Genomic DNA, 23,209 nt, shown 5'->3' with positions numbered 1-23,209 from the left:
TTTAACTTTAAACAAAAGTTTAACTGACATTATTGTACTTATTCTGAAGGTGTAGATATATTCCACTATAACTCCCAGAGGTGATAACTGACAAATAGTGGTGATAAGGACCTAGTATATTAAAGCCACAAAGCAAAGTAATAATAATAAGAAGACCTAGTGTTTTTCTAGTTAATTTGAGTCAGCTAACGTTCAATTTTCCGATTTCCCTGTCGCGCGGGAATTTCGACACACCCGCAGCGTTTTAAATTTAGATCACGCACGTGTACGTTTTAAAATAGGAACAAATCGAATAAATGCTTTTGTTTTTTTATTTTTTTGCACCTCATAATCACAGAAAAGAGGTTGTATTCATTATGATCTTCTTGTAAACAATAAAATTCATATGGTAGAGTGAAGAAGTCTGTTAAATAAAAACGGTTATGTTTGGTATAAACAAAAATGCTTCAGTAATAAAATATCTACTTACTCTGAACTATTCGTAGGAGTCCCCAACTTGATTTTTGTAAAAACAACTAATTAAAAAAAAAACACTAACACTCGTAATGAAATTAAAAAGAAGAAAAGTCACAAACGATTTTCGAACCCAACGTTACGCGCGTTTTTCGACACTGCGCGCGAAGTTTTAAATTTAGAATTCGCACTTGCACACCTTTTGGCTTTCTATTGTATTTTTTTTAATTGGAAATAAGTATGTATTGCTGTTTGTTTTAATTTTTTTGTAATTTGTACCGGTCACATCACAGCTAAGACCTGGCGATCGACTGTTTTCAAAAGAGGTTGTATGCTCTTGACCTTGCGCTGCTCTCGGCTGTACTGAAGCTGCTTTTCGTTGCCGCCACTAGTTTTATAACGCATTATTGTTGTTGTAACTTTTACTCGCAGCTGATAATGTGGTTCGTTTGCGGAACGAAATATCTGTTTCCGAACGTCAACTATAGCAATCCGCCACCATTTTTGCGCGGGTTACACTTTTTTACGGTGCGGTTGGCTAGTGGTTAGGACTTCGACCTTCTTTTCGGTAGGTCGGGGGTTCGATCCCTGGCATCCACTACCTTACTGCAAATACGTGCCAGCTGTTAGTTACTATGTTTTAAATAAATAATTTATCTTCTCGATGAACATCTTTTATTTTACTTATTCGTCTCGCATAGACTCAAAACCGTAGACAATACAGTGCCGTTTGTTTATTTAACACCACCAAGCCATTTAGCGTTCCTATAGGTACATGGCGCTTAGAATGAGAAGTTTAGGAAGAGAATTAGGGATATGGATTTAATTAAACTGACATTCCATTCCATCCACTTTTATCTTCACTTACCACCAGGTCAGATCTCAGTCACTAACCGGTTATCGGATGAAAAAAGACTTTGTCACGGCTATTACATGTCCCAGGTTGATTATTATTTATTTTTTTACTAGGTTTGGTTACCTACATTTTGGTTTCTTAGAAATTTTATGCATATCACACTCTTTTGAAATTCTAGTAAATTAAAATTATTTAAGTTAAATGCCCGAATGTTTTACTAAATTCGCACATTAGTATAGCAATTGTTAGAACCGAAAGATAGTCGTTCAGTAGGTATTAACTAAAAGGCACTATCAAAATAGAACTAAAGAAAAGACATCAAGATAATTTAAGTAGACACTAAAGAGACAACGAGCCATAGTAAACGAAGCTTTTTAACAGCTAGTTTATTTTATCTTTTTCTGTTATTGTATAATTGTAATAGTTTGTCTGTCTACCGATCGACCGATTTAGACGAATCTTTTGCTGTTCATAAGTATGTTTGTCCGGCTTCGCTGGGGTGAAATTTATATACCTAGGTACATTACATAATTTATGGTCTATGCCTATATATACTTCTGGATAAAGTATCTTTCTAATGGGGAAAGTATGATTAACACCGTTTCAGTAGTTCAAGAGTTTATCAATAAGCAGACAAACATAATATTTTTACTCATTATAATTTTAGTAGGTACGTCCAGTGTCCACTGCTGGACATAGTTCACACAGGTGTTGTAATTTATCTAAGGTTCTCATGAAAAGATTTGCAAAGAACACGTGGTCTCTTGTAGTCCCGGCGACTAGTTTGAAATCTTTCGACCACCTAACGAAAGGCTTTTCGTTGCTGCGTTCTTCAGACCCCAAAGTTTCCTGGTTCTTCGAGGTATAAGCCTGGTCCATTGCAACTTCAGCGTTGCGACTCGTAGAGCTTCGTAAACATACTTGCCTGTAGTTTGTTTTAAATAACTCTTCAATTTTCACCAAAATTATTGGGCTTATACAACCCAAGGTAGCTACAGAGTGACCTGAATTTCACACGGGCAAAGCTAGGGTGAAAAGTTTTCCATGGTATCTACAACTTAAAAACAATTAATTATCGCCTTAGATAACTTCCCTTTATGACTCCTGATAGTCGTAGTTTAATTATTTAGATAAGAATTGAGGCTATCACTAAACGATTACTAGATTCCTATGCCTAGGTAAAATAGGCAGAGTACCTACCTAGTACGCAAAAGGTCGAGATGGCAATCAGGGTACGAGGCGGGGGGATGCCCCGCACACCCGCACGTTACCCGCGCTATCCCGCACCGGGAACCCGTGGGGGTTGAACGAGTGTGTGAGGCATCCCCACCCCGATTTCCATCTCGACCTGTCGCGTACTATAGTAAAGTTTGTTTTCATTTTATCATAGGCAGGATTTTTTCAATAGAATCTAGAATTTTCACTTAGGTCTTTTTTAACATTATAACTACGAGTATCTTCACTGAAGGCTTGGCCATTATGTGATTAATGGAAAGGGATTACAACCCTCAGCAATGAGGGATTCTAGAGAGAAAGAAAGAGAGGGAAATATATCTATACCTATTAGGTACGTAGAGGAATTTTAGCCAGTTTGAGCAAATAAACAGAATGTATTTTTGTTTATTGCTTCCGCGAGTCTATGGATATATTTAGACTTTCTTTCAGTGCGGTGTAAACATACAACATATAAATTGCTATTTTATGCCAAGTTTGTTTCCAAGAAAGTATGTTACGTATACCAACGTATTCAATTGGCAAACATGTATTTTGGTGCCGTCTCTATCTAAATAAGGCAGACCTTCGAATGAGAAAAGAAACAAATATTTTCATTTGAATATTGTTATCTTATGCTATAAACAATGTATAAAATCGTATGTTGATATTTGCTGTGCAGATACATTTTTTTAATATCATTCAGATACAAGTTAGCCCTTGACTGCAATCTCACCTGGTGGTAAGTGAAGATGCAGTCTAAGATGGAAGCAGGCTAACCTGGAAGGAGTATGGCAGTTTTATTAAATATAAAGCCCTTTGGTACAGACGGTTTATCCGTACTACTACGCTTACTACTCGGTGCCCTTAGTTTCTACACGGTATCGTACCGGAACGCTAAATAGCTTGGCGGCACGGGTTTGCCGGTAGGGTGGTAACTAGCCACGGCTGAAGCCTTCCGCCAGATCATAACCTTTAAACCCTACCATAACCTTTAAAAGCTTGCCGCGCACTATTATTTTAAAAGCTTCTGAGACCCTATTACTAAGCCTCCGCTGTCCGTCCGTCCGTCCGTCTGTCTGTCTATCAGCGGGCTGTATCTCGTAAACCGTGACAGATAGAGAGTTGGAATTTTCACAGAATGTGTATTCTATTGCCACTTTTAACAACAATATAATAATTTCAAAATGGCTGCCATTAAAAAAGTTTATTTCATTGTAAGATGGTACGGAACCCTTCGTGTGCGGGTCCAACTCGCACTTAGCCGTTTTTTTTCAATTTCATGTTGATCTACATTAGGTATATCATTTGTCATAATAAGTCCCGTGTTTTGTTATTCTCAGCCGATCGGTACAGATGGTACAGATATTGGTCGCCTGAAGCGTTGGGTATATTATTGTAAGTGCCAATTTAATTATTTACCTACTGTATATGTCTCTACCATTGCCTCTACATTATCTTAGTAATTCGTCACAACAATGTTGCAAACAATTTATCTCGTATATATCAATCATGAGTACATATTAGATTAAGCTCTTAACTAAACTGTTACTATCACATTACTATTATGACGATCATTATTATGCACTACTAGCTTATGCTCGCGACTTCGTAAACCCTTCTCATTCTAGTAGGAGATCCGTGCTCAGTAGTGAGTTGGCGATGGGTTGATAATCCTAATCCTAATCCTAATAATAATATAAATGTGAAAGTGTGGATGTTTGGATGTTTGTTACTCAATCACGCATAAAGTACTGGACGAATTTGGCTGAAATTTGGAATGGAGATAGATTATACCCTGGATTAACACATAGGCTACTTTTTATCTCGGAAAATCAAAGAATTTCCGCGGGATTTTGAAAAACGTAAATCCACGCGGACGAAGTCGCGGGCATCAGCTAGTAATGACTAAGAAAAGCTCCTACGGCAAGTTGATTCGAATTTGCTAGCCCTATAATCAAATAATCCTAGGTTCGCCAGAAACGACCGTCCTCAATATCTAAATATATAAAAGGAAAAGGTGACTGACTGACTGACTGACTGACTGACTGAATGGACGACTGACTGACTGTCTATCAACGCACAGCTCAAACTACTGGACAGATCGGGCTGAAATTTGGCATGCAGATAGCTATTAGGACGTAGGCATCCGCTAAGAAAGGATTTTTGAAAATTCAACCCCTAAGGGGGTGAAATAGGGGTTTGAAATTTATGTAGTCCACGCGGACGACGTCGCGAGCATAAGCTAGTTATGCTCTAAGATTCGTTTTCGACGTAGCGCCCCGCTACGAGAATGTAGAGGCCAAAATTATGCACGTTTTTACAACCAAATAGATTTTGTAGTCACGGGTCTCCCCTCAGAGTGAGAATGGTTTGGCCATAGTCTACCACGCTGGCCATGTGCGGATTGGTAGACTTCACACACCTTTGAGAACATTATGAGAACTCTCAGGCATGCAGGTTTCCTCACGATGTTTTCCTTCACCGTTAAAGCAAGTGATATTTAATTACTTAAAGCACCATAACTCGAAAAGTTAGAGGTGTGTGCCGGGGATCGAACTCCGACCTCCGATTAGAAGGCGGACGTTCCTAACACTAGGCTATCACAGCTTTTACAGTATAGTGTTACAGAACTTTAAGATAATACACTTAAGGAGCTTTAAAACACATTATTACCTACAGCAATTCATGAAGTACAATGAAAAACACATGAAAATTGCTCAGTTTCATTATCATCTGCACGTGATTGTGCGATTTGCTATCTTTCCGGGAATACGGCCGTGAAATTGCTTTGAGCTAATAAATTACACCTATTACTATATTTATGACATACCTTTAGGTCCACACACTAGGTTACCTATCTGCAATGTTCTATACGTAAATAAAATTAATATTGTGCAAGGGTTACGAAAAAGATCTATAATTTTATTTATGTTACTGCCCTCATCATCATCATGATCTACCCATCACCGGCTCACTACAGAGCACAGGTCTCCTCTCAGAGTAAGAAGGGGTTTGGCCATAGTCTACCACGCTGGCCAAGTGCGGATTGGCAGAATCACACACCTTTGAGAACATTATGGAGAAACTCTCAGGCATGCAGGTTTCCTCACGATGTTTCCTTCACCGTTAAAGCAAGTGATATTTAATTACTTAAAAACGCACATAACTCCAGAAACAGTTAGAGCTGCGTGCCCGGGATTGAACCCCCGAACCTCCGATTGGAAGGCGGACGTCCTAACCACTAGGCTACCACAGCTTTGCCCTATGTAAACGTTACTACGATGTAAATAAAACAAGTTATAAAAATAAGCTTATTAATAATAGATAATAAGAAAATAATTTTGCGTGCCAACTGTATGGCGGATTGTAGCTGTAAATAACCACTGTAACACCATCATTGTACCTGCAAGGCGTGCAAATAAATGATTTGATTTGATTTGATTACATTTACAAAATGAAGAATTAACTTATTCCATGAAATAAACATCACATTGCGTAAGTTAACCGTTATTATTTTATATTTTTTTTAAAGTTGCCTCAAAAGTTGCCATAGAGATGTTCTAAGGGTCATATCACTGATAGCTTTATATATACCTACCCGTGGATTTAAGTTTTAAAAATCCTGTGGACTCTTTGCTTTTCTGGGATAAAAAGTTAAAAGCTATGTCACTCTCCAGGTCTTATCTATACCCATGCAAAAATCACGTCAATCCGTTGCACTGTTGCGACGTGATTGAAGGACACACCATCAAATCAACAAACCAATCAAAACACACTTTTGCATTTATAATAAGGGTACTGATAAGCATTTATAAGTTGGTTTATCTTAAAGAAATATTTTATGTATTTAACATTTTGAAAATATATGCTATTAGTTATGTTGTTGCTGACTGTACCAATTTCTTAGAACACGGAAATTGCAAGGCGAGATTAGCCGCTAATGCGTGTAGGTACTGTCGCCGCCACAAGTCATACGGAAATCGGAAGTCACTCTTTGTGTCGAGAGAATGGCGATTATTTGTGTTATGACGAATGCTATTAGGTAGTTTTATTTCTCTGATATATTATGTCGATCTGAGAATAGATCAAGGATTATTTGTATTTCTGTATTTTTCTTACCTTAGAAAGGATAATAATTTTAGTCAGTATTTCAAAAATCTTATAACATTTAATGTAAAGATCACGCACCAGTGGCCCGTACCCATTAGCCCCAATACATTCGGCCAGTGTACTTACTTCAAGCTACTTACGTCAAATTTCCTATCTTTTGTATAAAATGAGCCATTAATTTAAGGAGAGTTATGTCGCCTAAACACAGCTTAGGGACAGTCGGTGTTTCTATATACTTAATCAATTTTGAAAACAAATAAATTGTAAGAATAGTATACAACGTATTGTACATTTAAATACGTAGATGTACTGTATCTATGTTTTTTTTATCAATAAACAATTAATTTTATTATTATAATGTAAGTACACTAGACGCAGGTAGCCTAAAATATAGCCCTATTTTTCTTTGATTTTACGGCACCATTGCCTAATATTTGACATATCGTCAATTAGGATCAAACCGAGATGGCTTCCTCACTCTAGTTCACTCTGCCACTATGCTAGGGAGGTCAAAATTCAAAATAATAATCAGTTACTCTTTTTGATGGTGGGTTGTTGGATTTGTAAGATATAGTAGTGAAAAATATTACGCGAACTTAAAACCAAAGCTACGAGAGTTCCAAACGCGCCCAGATCTGAGAAGAGCTCACAACAAGCTCAGCCGGGTCGTCAAATGAAATATCAATATAGACAGACATTTATAGACATCAAACGTAATCAATCGGTAATGCTACGTGATACGTGTTGTACCACGGCAATTATACAGGGTGTAATCACGTTGTATAAGTAATTGATGGAGTGCGGTTACGGAGATCAGTTTACCGACCAACGTGTTTTGTTACCAATATTGTTTACTTGATTATGTAATAAATTACAATGTATTGTTTTTTACACTGTTAGAGCGCTTCCACATTGGTAAATAAATCAGTTGACATCGATACGTCATGTTAGAGACCTTTCATATGTTTTAAGATTCCCGTACACATTGGCCCCATGTGTTTAGCACGTGTCGGCCAACGAGACTAAAATCCTTCACAGAAAACCCACAAGTAAGCCGATCAGTGCAACACCATTTCAGCCCAAATGGCTCTGTACACATTCGCCCAGTGCGTTGGGCTAATGTTTTCTAGGATTTTTATAAATACAGTACAATATGTGCAATAGCTATTAAAGTTATGTGAATTTCTAACTTTTCTTTTGGTTATAAAAGAGTGGCGAGATTCTAGTACATCTTTCTTTCCCGGATTATTTTTATTTTATATCTATTAAATTTTTTCTTTAAATATGGATTTTCAATGAAAATCCCATGAAAACTAAATTTTACGCAAGTAAACTAAGCATCATCTACTATGTATGATTTCCTATACTAATGTAAAAAATAAACACTAATTGTTTATTTTTTACATTAGTATAGGAAATCATTTGATAAATGTATCAGCAAATGATGAGTCGAGTCCAGAATACAGAATACCTATCCATGGCAGCGTAGGTTTTTTGTATAAGGTATAAACTTTTTAATATTCACAGCACGAACAGCGTTGTGCTTAGTCACATCGCAACAAAGAAATTATGCCAAATTCTGCAGCTGGATCAATATGTACACATAATGGAAATAACACTTATTTTCCTTAAACCATTCATGAGGTACTGAGAAACATCGCATGCGTAACTCTATTGTTAACAATAGCAAGAAAAATATTTTACAACTAGATAATGCCCGCGACTTCGTCCGCGTGGATTTAGGTATATTTAAATCCCGTAGGAACTCTTCAATTTTCCGGGACAAAAAGTAGTTATGTCCGTCCCCGGTATGAAAGCTATCTTCGTACCAAATTTCGCCAAAATTGGTTGAATGGACGGGCCGTGTAAAGCAAGCAGACAGACAGACAGTCAGGCAAACTTTCGCATTTATAATATTAGTATGGATTACTAGCCGATTCTGCGGCTTCATATGCGTGGATATACTCGTAGATTTTCTTTAAATATCGTGGAAACTGTTTGATCATCCGCAATAAAAATTATCCTATAAGTGTCCGTTTCCAAGATGCAAGCTATCCGTGTGCCAATTTTATCCGAATCGGATCAGTAGTAGAGCCGTAAAATGATAACAGACTGACAAACGCGTTAATAATATTAGTAAGTTTAATAGTATGGATGACACCGTTACAAATATTTTACTTAGAGTACAAAGAAGCCTCAATGCATAAAATATGTATTTATTTTAATTTCAATAACAACAGACAGATGTTTGATGATTCAATATGTCTAATAGAGAATATTTTGAGTTTCACTTTTGTAAATCCAAAGTTCACTATTCTCTGAATCCTTATTTCTCTTCACCTTTAAAAAAAATGTAGCGAAAACTCATAGATAGCTAAAGAGGCTTGTACACATTGATTTGACGGATTCGGCCAGTGCCCTTAGCGAACGGGCCATTTCAGGGCCAATGCCGAATTTGTGCTGCTTGCGTTTTGGGCAAAAGTAGTGGAGTCCTTTAACGCTCCTCACGTGGCCCTTTTTAGGGATTTTGTGCGCAGTGATTGATGAATAAGCTCTTCAGCATTGTGTTCACCACAATTATATCTTTATGTGTCGTGCGATAGACTGAAGATGTGCCGAAGCCAAGCAGATCAAGAACGTGTTTGGCGAGTAGGTACATATGCCGAGCGCGTTGGCCCTATGTGTACAAGGCTCTTTAATTGTGAGTTTTCGTCCTTTTTTTGAGGTTGAGTAAGGAGCCAAGGTGTAAACGTTTTTTGCAAATCATTGGGCTAAAATGCTTCGACTTTTCTATGAAATCCCATATGGGCTCACCGCACGCGGCATATTATATATTACTTGCAAGTACCTTGAGTGAACCTGTAGTAGGCCAAACTATACAAGGAGCCTAACAGCGATATAATGTTCCACTAGATGGAGCGCTTCATAGTAACATGTTTGATGTTCCAATGAATTTACTATTTACTATGATATTGCGGCCGCCTATATTCGTTGGAACATGTTGTTACTATGAAACGCCTCATCTAGTGGAACATTGCTTTTTTCATGTATTTTTTTTAAAGAATATTAGCCACGTTAAGTGACTAATATTCCATATTCCTCTCCAACTAAGCGTCAGGCTTGTGCTAGGAGTAGGTACGACAATAGTGCAACGGGCGGGATTTGAACCGTCGACCTTTCGATTTTCAGTCCACTCCTTTACCGATTGAGCTATTGAGGCTTTATTTGAAGTAACTTCACTAAGCAGATGCTCCCAAGCAAAATAAATTACAGTAAGTATATTCATATTAAATAAACTATTTATTAACTTGCAGACTATAGTCATGCCACATGTGTCGACGTTTAATGCAATATCATTGGAAAAAAAAACATGAAACAAGCTCTGTACACATAATAATATATGTAGGTATATTACAATAGGTTGATAATTTCATGATGGAAGTCATTGTTTTAATTATTGTAAATCGCATACGCGCTATAAGTGCAGATATAAACATGTCTAGGTTGTCTGATCATAGTCGCTAATCTGACAAAAGAACCAGTCTCGTTACTTATACACTGAAACGAATGTACAATCTTGCAGGAAAGTGTTAATATAAGGATATATAACACAGCTTCGGAGAATGTTGATACCATTAAAATACATCACACTGTTTTATTTAATGAGAGTTACAAAATCTAAATATATAAAAGGAAAAGGTGAACTGACTGACTGACTGATCTATCAACCGCACAGCTCAAACTACTGGACAAATCGGGCAGAAATTGGCCATTCAGATAGCTATTATGACGTAGGCATCCGCTAAGAAAGGATTTTTGAAATTCAACCCCTAAGAAGGTTGAAATAGGGGTTTGAAATTTGTGACGTCCACACGGACGAAGTCGCGAGCATAAGCTAGTACAAAATATCTACAAGACGCCATGACACTCACCCTCGCAGCATCGAACGTCTAGACTCACAGAAAACATAGACTAACTGAACAGACTTACACAGACCTAGTGAAATCTCTCTTACTGATAAAATGCCATCAACAGGATATGACTATCTTTTACTACTAAGACATAGTACCTACAGAAGTAGAACATCTTGTAACCTATGTTAGAATATTTATCTGTTCCTCGTACCACCCAAATTACTCAAAATTTCGTTTGCAATAGGTAATTCGTAATAGTTTGTGCACAGAATTCTCCATAATACGTCATAACCAAGGCAACATAACAAACAACGTAAGTACGCATATAAAAAGACAAGTGTGTGGTATCGAATACACGACTTCATTGTAAGATATCGAACATAATTATTATGTGCTTAATAAATGTAACATAAAATGGCAAATATGTTAGCACTTATTTCCTTCATTAGCTTTCAATTAATATTATTCGCACGTTTCACCCCTCATTGTTAGGTACAGTATTATAATTGTGCACGTCACCCAGATAACGCCTGTTCCTTAGAATCATAAGACGCTAGAGATTTATGTACTACTCAAACGCCTTATATACATACAATGGTAGTTTGTTGCTTATTTATCTGGTGAATACTAAATGCTGCTATGAGTCGGCGCTATGCGCTTAGAATATAATGCAAAAAAATTACATGCAAGTCCGCACCAAACTTTTAGAGTACGCTCTTTTTTTCGTTAAGCTAGTGACTGACTGAATGGTTTGTGACGATTTGGTCTAAAATGTAGCAGGCTAATCTAGAAAGATTTGGCAATTTCTTACAACCCATACCAGCTACTTTATCGTCGGTTTTTCTGCGGCACCGTTCTCGGTACGCTGAATCGATTGGCAATTATTATTGATTCAGCTCAGCGTTATGATTTTGTAAACATCTAGTCTTCAGTTTTTAAAAAAGTTTTGAAAGAAGAATTGAGAAATTTTATACTAAGTGATCTTTAAATACGGAATAGTATTAGAAATCACGTTATGCGTTGCCAAACACTAGTTCGTGGCAAACCCCTTTAAAGTTCTTATTACCTGGCAGGGGGTTGCCACGATACTTTCCAAATAAAAATATGAAACATTACACTTTATACTTACTTTGACGTAAGGTTTTTTACACCTTTGTTACCTACCTGTTGTCTGCCAAATAACCCATGATCCAACTTCATAGTCACGGATCGTTCCTCCGTGTTAAATACAACTACGCAGAGAAACTTCAGCTTTTATAAAATAACGAAGGTCTGGCCCTAGCGGGCTCTTAGTCTATAGTAGTTATGGACCGTGATTTTATTTTGCTCACTTATAACCTTCTATAGCTATCTATCTCTTGTCTTCAGTAATTGTCCTCGCTCAGATATAAGCTTTTTTTATTAAGACAACAGAATTAATTAACACTATAACGCTTTAACTAGCGAATGTCCATGATTGATATTTAAAATGATGTAGCGCTAGGTGCTTGATTAAAAAAAGGTCAAATGCGTGTCTTTTGAAGGGCCTCGTTATCTCGTCTTATTTCTATAATTCAATCGGCTTTAAGTTTAATTTAAAACGTAGGATATTTATAATCGAATCCTATTTTGTAGATAATAATTTCTTAATTGGCAAATAAACCCTTAAGTTAATCTTTAAAGGTTTAATTCAGTTCGTACATCCAAGGGCCCGGGTCAAAATCATGACCTTGTAGTTTTGTTTCGGACTATATTTATGCTAATACTGGTAAGCTATTTGAAAGTTTTCCCCCGGGCTCGACCCGAATTGTGCACGGTTCTAACGTGAATTCACCTTTGTGCATAACTCAGAGGAGACGGCAATGTGATTTATGAATTATAGGATATCATATATCAGTACGTAGCCAAATGTAGGCGATATGTCTCTTTTTCACGAACTTTATTCTCCCGTCCTCGCCTCATCTACCGAATGTTGCTATCTACTCAATAATTCAATCAATAAATAAATAATCTTATTTTTCTAACACCATAATTCACATAATATAACAGCTGGGAACGATGGTCCTGCAGAAGTTTACACTGTGTTGCAGTGATCATCGCCCTCCTCATACAATATGACAATATGAGTGCGCGCGCGCGCGCGTGTGTGTGTAGTGTGTGTGTGTGTGGAAATGTTATATTACCACTTACCACTTTATCTTTCACCTAAAACCCCTCCAGGCAGGGTTGCGAATTTTTTTATCACGATTTCTTAAAAAACTACAATTGTGTGACCTAAATTAGGTAGTTATGAAAAATATGTAACAAATTAATCATTTAAAATAATTTGTATAAATATCTCCTCGTTTTTTTCTGAAATCCTTCAGTTTTTGTGAAGTCGAGATGGCAATCGGTTTGGGGATGATCCGCTCTTCCCACTCAGTCCCCGCGCTAACCCGGTACAGAAAAGTGCGGGAGACGTGCGGGTATGTGGGGCGTCCCCCCGATTGCGATCTCGACCTGTCGCTTACTAAACCTAGCACGAATTTGCTCTCCTTTTTGACAAATCTTTTTATGTAGAGTTAATTTAGAGCTTAAAAATAAAATGGAAGCTTCGGTTGCTTAATACAAGTTTAGGTACTTATTAATCAGGTTCCGCACGAAAGACAAATTGCACAATTCAATAGGAAGTAACACTTCCGAGTGACTGCGACAGATTGTAGTACTTATTAAAAGACGCAATAAATATACAGAAAGACATACAGAAAGAAACGTGGTAATGTTTCATTCTGTATTATAATAAAGAGTTTGTATACCAATACAATGTACAGTACGCGGCCAAAAGTAATGTACATCGACCTTTAGAAGGAGACAACAGATTTGTAGAGCGCGGTACCTGTCGTTGAGGCCGACAAATCGTCATATAGGTATGAGTGACAGAGACAACGCTCTACAAAGCCGTAATGGCATTCTAAAGGCCGATGTACTAAATCATGTTCGAATTATCAAGGTTTCCAAGTGTATTTGTTTTAGTGACGAATTTTTGCGAACTCTCGCGCTATATGAATCGTAAATATGTATACTATAATATATGAATAGCCTAGTAATAAATAATTCCGGCAGAGATTTGATATCAAAATATTTACAGATTTATTTCATTACGGCAAAATTTCACGATTGTAGGTCATCGGGAGTGAGTAGACGGTTTTTATAATACGAAAAAAAAGCTTTGAAACATTTGAGTCAAACTTTATAGGAAACTAGCTGTTGCCCGCGACTTCGTACGCGTGGATTTAGGTTTTTAAAAATCCTGTGGGAACTCTTAAATTTTCCGGGATAAAAAGTAGCCTATGTCCTTCCCCGGATTGCAAGCTACCTCTGTACCAAATTTCGTCAAAATCGGTTGAACGGTTGAGCCGTGAAAAGCTAGCAGACAGACAAACAGACAGACACACTTTCGCATTTATAATATTAGTATGGATTTATTTTTAACAACAATATGAGGTTCTGTGACTTTATTTCGATATTTTGTAATAAGCCATGTAAATTTCAAGCCGTTTCAGTGAAAAAAAGCCTTGATACACGAAAAAAAGGCCAGCAAAGTGATCTAATAAGGTGTTTAATTTATCTTTAAAAATACTTGAAAAATGTGTTACATCTACATACAAAGACGCTGAACTTTGCTCTTTGTAGTATCATTGAACTGGGTTGTAAAAAAATTGAACTCATAAAATTAAGTTTTATGAAACACGAGAGACAGATATAGCGACAAATGAAATATTATACCGTATAACAAATAAGAATTCGGAACTTTTTCATAGTTGTTTACAAAAAGCTTGGACTGCTTGACCTAGAGACGTGAAATTTTGCATTTTCCTGTGTTTTTTTATTTATTTACCAGCTGATGCCCGCGACTTCAACCGCGTGGAATTAGGTTTTAAAATTCCCGTGGGACTCTTTGATTTTCCGGGATAAAAGTAGCCTACGTCACTCTCCAGGTCTTTATCTATACCCATGCGAAAAATCACGTCAATCCGTTGCACCGTTGCGAAGTGATTGTAGGACAAACCAACAAGCCAATAAACCAACAAACTAACAAACTAACAAACGAACACACTTTCGCATTTATAATAAGGGTACGTACTGATACAACACTGTAGACCTGCCTAACGAAATCAGCTAGCCTTTGAAAGTGCTAATTTATAAACTGCAAGGGATTTTATGAATTTTACATAAAAATAGGTAAAATTTAATAAAGAAAACTGTGATACTTTAACTGAAAGATTCAAATACGCCTTTAGAAAATTACTGGTTATTTTAAATAGTACAATCAATGTGTATTTTATTACCATTTTTACGTTGTTTAACTAATTATAATATTATAATATCTAAAATCCCAGCATAAAAATACCTAGTTTGAAAATCCGCCCTAAAAAACAGGATTATGAGAATATGTTCCGTACATATGCTACCAATTAACGCAGCACCTTGAACATTATTAATTAAGTCTCATGCAGCGACAAAAAGTTATTTATTGTTTGTATCAAAATACAATTAAACTATGAGATAACAATATGAAACTAAATGAACAATACCATATGTTTTATTAATAACCGAGATAATGGAGTTTTCCGGAGAATCCCTCGCCTTGAAAAACCCTTTTTTGGACTGCGCATAATTCAGTTGTTATATTTGTAATCAAAGTCTAGTTCAACGCACAGTAGACGGTATCGTACGCGCCGTACGTAACGATTTGTAGCTCTTCGGATTGATCGTCTGCAACCTCATTCACCTACCCGCTCTGTATTTAGTTTGTCTATATTTGTATTTTATAACTTACTCGTACGTAACGAACAATGGTTTATATTTATAAGGAAATGAGACCCTGTTCAAGATTAATCAGCAGTCATTATTCTATAGTTCTGTACTTCTGTTACTACATATACCACAATACTAGTATAAAAAATGTTAAACACATTCAGTCCGATCTGCGAAATTGCATTGACTGTGTATTCATAAATGCGAGTAGCGGATGCGTGGATACACTTTATAGCAATCAGCGAATTCGTGGCGTGCGGTGTAAACAAATATGCGATCACCTTTATAGTTACAGATTAGGATCGCAGTTCCTTATTCGATAGTTAATAAAATATTTGAGATGAAATATCGATGTTTCCTGTTTCCTGAATCAATTATGTCTAGTCTATTTTTGGATAAGCGTTTAGATTTTTGACACCAACTTGGAATAATTGTATTGTAACCCCATCAGAGTTCCTTCCTTGTTCTTTTCCGGGCAATTTAATTCAAAAAAACTGCTTTTACACCTAAATAAAAATTTTAAGGCCGCCGGCTCCAAGACATGTTCGCTAACTATGGGCAGGATAACTATGGGTTGAAAGTCACGCAACGGGCGATGGAAAGAGCTATGCTCGGAGTTTCTCTATATGATCAAATCAGAAATGAGGCGATCTGTATCTATAGTACGCGACAGGTCGATATAGCGAGAGATAGATCAATCAGTCAGTCAGTTAGCTTTTCTTTGTCATGTTTAGATTAATGAATATTGAATGCCGATAGTATGTTCAAGGATCTTTGTTCAGTTTCTGATACATGAACAATAAGAGTATTGAAAGTGATATAACACTCGAAGTTTCTGATTTCATAACTAATGCATTCAATCATATATATTATTATAATGATATAATTATATTATATTGTAATTACTTGGGTTTGATATGTCTCCTTCCGTCTGGTAACTGATACAGTCAAGTATAGTACGAGTATAGGTCAAGATGGCAATCGGGGAGGGAACGCCCCGCACACCCGCACAGCCCCCGCGCTAACCCTGTGTGGGCGAGCGCGGGTGATGTGCGGGTGTGCGAGGCGTCCCCCCGCCTCATACCCCGTTTGCCATCTCAACCTGTTGCGGACTATAGGTAATATTATGTAAAATAGATTGAGTATGATCGCAATTATAATATTTCCATGTTTATATACAGTCTTCGAACAGTGCGTGTTGCCAGTGATGACATATGGATCCGAGATATGGTCGCTGACTATGGGCCTCATAAGAAAGCTCAGAGTCACTCAGCGGGCGATGGAGAGAGCTATGTGCGGAGTTTCTCTACGTGATCAAATCAGGAATGAGGAGATCCGTAGGAGAACTAGAGTAACCGACAAGCTCAACAGGTTGCGTAGCTGAAGTGGCAATGGGCAGGGCACATAGTTCGTACAACCGATAGACGTTGGGGTCCCAAGGTGCTTGAATGGCGATCTCGCACCGGAAGACGCAGCGTTGGAAGACCCCCCCCACTAGGTGGACGGACGACATCAGACGAGTCGCAGGGAGTCGCTGGATCCAGGCGGCGCAAGATGTAACTAAACTGACGAGGTCTTAAAAAACTCTACCCTATTTTTCCTTCGAATCTTTCCAAAGGTTACGGTTTAATTTAATTCCCTTAAAGTAGCACGTGTATCGTATAGCAGTAAGACCCCTTGAAATGTTGTGTCCATAATAAACCAAGAACTTTTAGAGTATCGGAAATAATGAGTTCATCAGGCCTAAACGACTTTACGGAGTTCGCGTATTGGAAGTAGGCATTCGAGTATGTCTGACAAGACAAATGCCGTCCTGGTGCAATTCAAAATGTGCGTTCACGTATTGAACCGCGTTTATCAAGCCAACGACTTTACGGAGTTCGCGAATTGGAAGACTTGTTGCTCCAAACTGCTAACCGCTTTGGGATAGAAGCTTGGAAGGATGGCATCATTTACTTGGGGAATTTAAAAGTAAATGATGGTACATAGCCCCTCCGCGCCATGTACGGTGAGCTTCTGCCTTCCCTTAGTATCCTATGACACTAAGTACATAAAATACCAACGAACAGTAGCCCCCCCCCCCACAACGTCATCATTTGATAAACGGCGCAACGTATGCAAGCATACTTTAGAAAGAGGTGCGTGCCTCTTATGATCCCACGATGCAGCCATAGCTGATACAGCATTTTTAGAGTGGTGCTCTCCCACTACAGACCTGTTAATAGGTTTCAAGGAGAGTCAGACTCACTGCGGGAATATCCACAGGCCTTAACCCAACCTTCAATATTTATGTATTGGTATAATAATGTTGCATTTATAATGTGCGTGTATTCAGTAAACACCACAAGGTGGTTAAGCATTCCAACGAATGTCAGAGTACAAACAGTACAGCAGCATTACCTGCCCACTGTGATTGGTAGCTATTAAAGCATGCTAGAATCAACTCAGCAAAGGATTCACAAAGCCCGAGATACTAGGTTCTCCTTCATATAAGAATCACAAAGCATCAAAGGCACTGGGTCTCCTTCGCATAAGCGTCTTCCAACGCGCTCCAACGCATACCAGCAAATAATTCAAAAGTAAACACAGGATACCAGAACAAGACAAAACCAGAAATAGCCGTATGATCTGCCATCGCTAGCCAATCCTATTCTAGTTTCCAATGTAATTAAATCCTAAAGACGAGCCAGGCTCACTGCAGATTTAGTACATGGGCCTACAACTCAATTTAACATCCACTATACTTGAATGCAACCCCATTAACATACGTTCGCACTATGTGTGAACGCACGCCGATGTAATCACAAATTCAAACATAGCAAACTATTGTCAAGAATGAACAAGGCTCACCATGGCATCTACAGGCCTAATCCCTATCTAACATCTAACTGATAGTCAGACGCCAAACAGAGCCAGGCGCACTGCGATACAAACGCCGAAGCGAGGGAGACTATATCCACAGGCCTAATCCCATCTTCAGCATTTATGTACCTTGTCAGTGTTTGCAATCACCACGGAATGATAGAAGTCTTCAGAAGAATGTCAGATAGTTCACTAATAACACTGAAAGCCACCTCAAGCAAAGATTCACCAAACACATCCCGAGAGACGCGCGGTTTTCTCCGCCTAAGCAGCCAAATTGTCAGTTCAACCATAAATCGCTCTCAGACTTTAGAAAGTATCGCCCTATAATATAAGAAATGTATCCTTGTACTCAAAGTGGTCCCATTCTCAAATTAGTATTCTTTATTATAAACCTCATGTGTCGCCCCAGCACATAAGTTACAATAAGTAAATTATATTTTGTATCTCCACATCGCCGTTTGAGTAGAGCACGCTATGAGCGCCACTACGCAACGACGAGCGCGCACACTCACCGTCTCGACCGACACGCGCGATGCCGCACGCAACGCTAGTTCAGCAATGAACGCTCCGAGCGCTATTACGCATTAACCAGCGCGGTGCGCACACAACACCTCGACGCGGCCCCGCGCATCGCTGTCTGTCTTCGCTCCCGATAACCCGTGCGGCGTATATCCTCGATTCCCAATGTTTACCAACGTTATGCGTTATGAGTTAAAATTGAAACTCTTAAAAGTGAACCTTTATATTCTTATGTGGAATACTTTACTGCTGATATGTACTAACCTAATTTCGATAAATTTATAGCAAAAATTTTGTACTATTTTGCATATTAAAATTTTATAATATTTTAGTATGCCAGTTGAGTATCGTTACAAAGACCGTGGCGTGTGGAAGTCTATTGGTTGATGGTGATGATATTTATATTTAGTTACGCCCTATAACCACTTTAACTATCGTTAAAACAAACAATTATTATGCCTACTGTACCTATCCAACTTATTATGCCTTGACATTATAGATAATGGAAAGTTATCGTCATATGAAGTAATATAGTAACTTAATTAACTTGTACGAATTAATTTTTAATGTCAACAGTTTTGCAATTATCATAAAATATAACCCAAAAATTCATTATCTTTGAGATCTGAGTGAGCAGATAATATTTTTGCATCGTAATTACCGTTTTAATAATTTGGTAATTTACGAAACATGGATACTTACTACATGGATTAAGTATATGCCTCTAGGTATAAGACAGAGGTTATTTTTTTGAGAACCCCAAAACCTCGGGAAATCCCTTTGTTCCTGTGAGAAATCGGGAAGTTTCTCTGGTCCTGCAAATGTTCGGCGGTAATTACTTAACATCAGGTGACTCGCCTGCTCATTTTCTCGCTATTTCTATTAAAAAAAACAGATTTTCAAAATTGCCACTTGTCTGGCGAAAATTCAAAAAAATATAAATTTGGCCTTAGCCATAATATTTGGGTTTAATTGACCCGTAAAATTATGAGTAGATAATCGTAAACTGTGAGAAGCTTTTTTACGTATTGATTTTAATGCAAAATCAATAATGTAAATCGTAATAAAAATCCCATTAACCGAAATGTGTGACAGACAGCGCGACGCGGGTCGACAACCCGCGCGACCATGACCTACTCGCGCGAGTCACTCGCACAGTCAAGTCCACTCGCGGAAGCGAGTGCGTAACTGTTTTACAGTTTAATGAGATAATATTGATTCATGGACGATATTTTATTAATACCTAATAATTTTAAATACATATCAAAAATTGCGTAACCGGCAGGAATCGAACCTGCATCTTCTGGGTTCGCGCCCGATGCCTTGACCAACTCGGCCACGGTTTCGCTTACCGCCAGTGACGAAATTCGTGATACGTATGATCACGAATGATACGTACGTATTCGTGATTATTAATACCTGCTTAAACAGAAGTATCCAAAGGATTGTAGTAAATATAAAAATAAATCCTACTTAGGCCATTCTTATCGTAGTCGTAACTGGGCTCTATAGAGCGTATTTTGACTTTTCTCAAACTTATGGAAGAGACATAAATCAGACTTGTTTTTAAATAGTCTGTGCAACGTCAAAGTACACTTTATAGTTTATAGAGAGGAAATTGCATAAAAGCAGCATGGGGCGATGCAATGCAATCGAGCGATAATATTAGGTAGGTATAAAGAACGTATCTGGATGTGGCTGGAATAGGAAAGCTGAGGCTCAGTGCCCTTATTAGGAAATTCCAGCTGTGGGCGTTCACAGGTTGAAATGATGATGATGATGATGACAATTTAAGTGAGGGGTGCCAATTTGAGGGTATGCTCAACTAGCAGATTATTGTATTGCGTAAAATTGTTACCCGTTCTTAAGCTAATCAAGCACGAAGGCATAAATTACGAGCTCCGTGCATGTAGGTATACATTGTACTTACCTATTTTTTTAATACACCCTTCAAGCACCAATAGCGGCTATTAACAAAGCAATCACAGCGATCTACGGAGACGTCCATAGCCATTTCCTATGTACTTTGAACTCACTTGCAAAAATTTCCTATTTAATTTCTTAAGACGCATCAACCGGGAAATATGATATTTATTTAAAACTTCTCATTTTAGCGACGTCAAGGCTCAGTAAATAATCCACATATTTATATTACATGGTTGTAAAAAATAAATATTTTGGGTTCACTGCACTTCCTTACAACCGCTACAATGTCGACGGAACGATAACTACCTATTATAATTTTATTATTTACTAGCATAATATGTCAGTGACTTCGTCTATGTGGACTACATAAATTCAATTTTAAACCCTTATTTTACCCCCGTTAGAGGTTGAATTTTCAAAAATCCTTTCTTAGCGGATGCCTACATTATAGTAGCTATCTGCATACCAAATTTCAGCCCGATCCGTCCAACAGTTTGAGCTATGTGTTTATAGATCAGTCAGTCAGTCACCTTTTCCTTTTATACAGGGTTACAGGAAAAGAGGACACGATCCCGTTAGGGGGTTATAGTACAGGACATTAGCTATCAAACGACCCCTAAAGTGCTTATGCGAAAGTGTATCGTTTTCGATTTATTCATTTTTTTATTTTTTTCTTGATAAAGGGGTGTTTGCCACTTTGAAAATTAATAAAAAAAAGGAACAATGTATTTCATCAGATTTTTTTTTATTTCTTGCTAGTACATATCCTTGTTAATAATAAACAGTTACAAAACAAGAAAAATCTTCAAGCATTTTAAAATTACAGCCCAAAAACTGTACAAGTTTTCGATTTTTAAATTTAATTCTTTGAATAACTTGCAAATTTTCTGTAAAAATTACTATGGCACTTAACCTGCGGATTATTTTAAAAACATTAACGTTTCGGTAGCTATCCATTGGTACAAAAAAATTACAAAAAAAATCATAAAATCAAGAAAAAATTACACAACAAAGAGACCAGGTAGAAAATTCTAACAAATGCTATTGCCAAAGAATTAAATCAGAATCAATGTAAAAACGAGTTTAATGCAAAATCGTCAAAGATTATTTTTCAATGAGGTCAAAAGGTAATATAAAATCAGTCAAGTGCGAGTCGGGCTCGCACACGAAGGGTTCCGTACCATCATACAAGAAATAACACTTTTTATTTTATTTTTATTTTTTATGGTGGCCATTTTGTAATTTTTAGTATTTGTTGTTATAGCGGCCATAAAAATACACATTTTGTGAAAATTTCATGTTCGTTCGTCCGCCCGTCCGTCTGTCTGACCGTCCGTTTGTCTGTCAGTGGACTGTATCTCGTGAACCCTATTAGGTAGAGACTTGAAATTTTCACAGAATGTGTATTTTTATTGCCGCTATAACAACAAATACTAAAAATTACAAAATGGCCGCCATAAAAATTAAAAATAAATAAAAAGTGTTATTTCTTGTACGATGGTACGGAACCCTTCGTGTGCGAGCCCGACTCGCACTTGACTGTATTTATATTACCTTTTGACCTCATTGAAAAATAATCTTTAACGATTTTGCATTAAACTCGTTTTTACATTGATTCTGATTTAATTCTTTGGCAATAGCATTTGTTAGAATTTTCTACCTGGTCTCTTTGTTGTGTAATTTTTTCTTGATTTTATGATTTTTTTGTAATTTTTTTGTACCAATGGATAGCTACCGAAACGTAGATGTTTTTAAAGTAATCCGCAGGATAAGTGCCATAGTAATTTTTACAGAAAATTTGCAAGTTATTCAAAGAGTTAAATTTTAAAATCGAAAACTTGTACAGTTTTTGAGCTGTAATTTTAAAATGCTTGAAGATTTTTCTTTTTTTGTAACTGTTTATTATTAACAAGGATATGTACTAGCAAGAAAAGAAAAAAATCTGATGAAATACATTGTTCCTTTTTTTATTAATTTTCAAAGTGGCAAACACCCCTTTATCAAGAAAAAAATAAAAAAATGAATAACTCGAAAACGATACACTTTCGCATAAGCACTTTAGGGGTTGTTTGATAGCTAATGTCTTGTACTATAACCCTTTAACGGGATCGTGTCCTATTTTCCTGTAACCCTGTATATTTAAGATACCTAAAGATACCTATATAGATTCAGCGTAGTGTGGGTCAACCGACGATATAGGGGATGAAATTGGTTGGAAGTGGGAGACTTGTGGACTAGACGTGGTAGGGCACATTGGGAAAAGCCTTTAGGTATGTCTAACAGTAGGCTAAAATGATGATTAAAGTGATTAACGAAATTCCTGATCAACATCGTCAACCGATAGACATCCACTGCTTGACATATGAAATGAAAATTTATTGAACTGAAATTAAATGAAAATTTATTTATAAAAACTATAATGTCGGTTTACAATTTTGTGTCGGGAACCCTGAAGAAAGTTTAATAAATATAACTTGAATACAGCTGACTGAGAATAACTAAGTAAATTGGACCGTCAATTAAAACCGAGTAAACCGACATGTTGGCGTGTCTGCAGATGGTTTTAGCTCAGTTG

At 37.2% G+C, this 23,209-nt stretch overlaps 2 protein-coding genes across 21 annotated transcripts in view; one reads left to right on the top strand and one right to left on the bottom strand.

Moving 5' to 3' along the window:
* rg (A kinase anchor protein rugose) overlaps positions 1 to 23,209 on the top strand; it is a 530,630-nt gene that overhangs the window by 480,931 nt on the left and 26,490 nt on the right. The window lies entirely within an intron of this gene.
* The window catches only part of LOC117992661 (facilitated trehalose transporter Tret1-2 homolog), a 61,627-nt gene that overhangs the window by 33,105 nt on the left and 5,313 nt on the right, over positions 1 to 23,209 (bottom strand). Inside the window, exon 1 of one of the 2 annotated variants that reach the window (XM_034980365.2) lies at positions 470 to 831. The exons of the other annotated variant lie outside the window; for it this stretch is intronic. The gene's annotated coding sequence lies outside the window, so the exon portion shown is untranslated. Of the gene's footprint in view, positions 1 to 469; positions 832 to 23,209 lie in introns of those variants that run through there. 2 annotated transcript variants of the gene reach the window in all.

The sequence above is a fragment of the Maniola hyperantus genome, chromosome 22 (assembly GCF_902806685.2).
Source record: "Maniola hyperantus chromosome 22, iAphHyp1.2, whole genome shotgun sequence".
Taxonomy (NCBI): Eukaryota; Metazoa; Arthropoda; class Insecta; order Lepidoptera; family Nymphalidae; genus Maniola; species Maniola hyperantus.
Note: the sequence above shows the minus strand (reverse complement) of the source record. Positions and strands in the feature narration are given on the sequence as shown.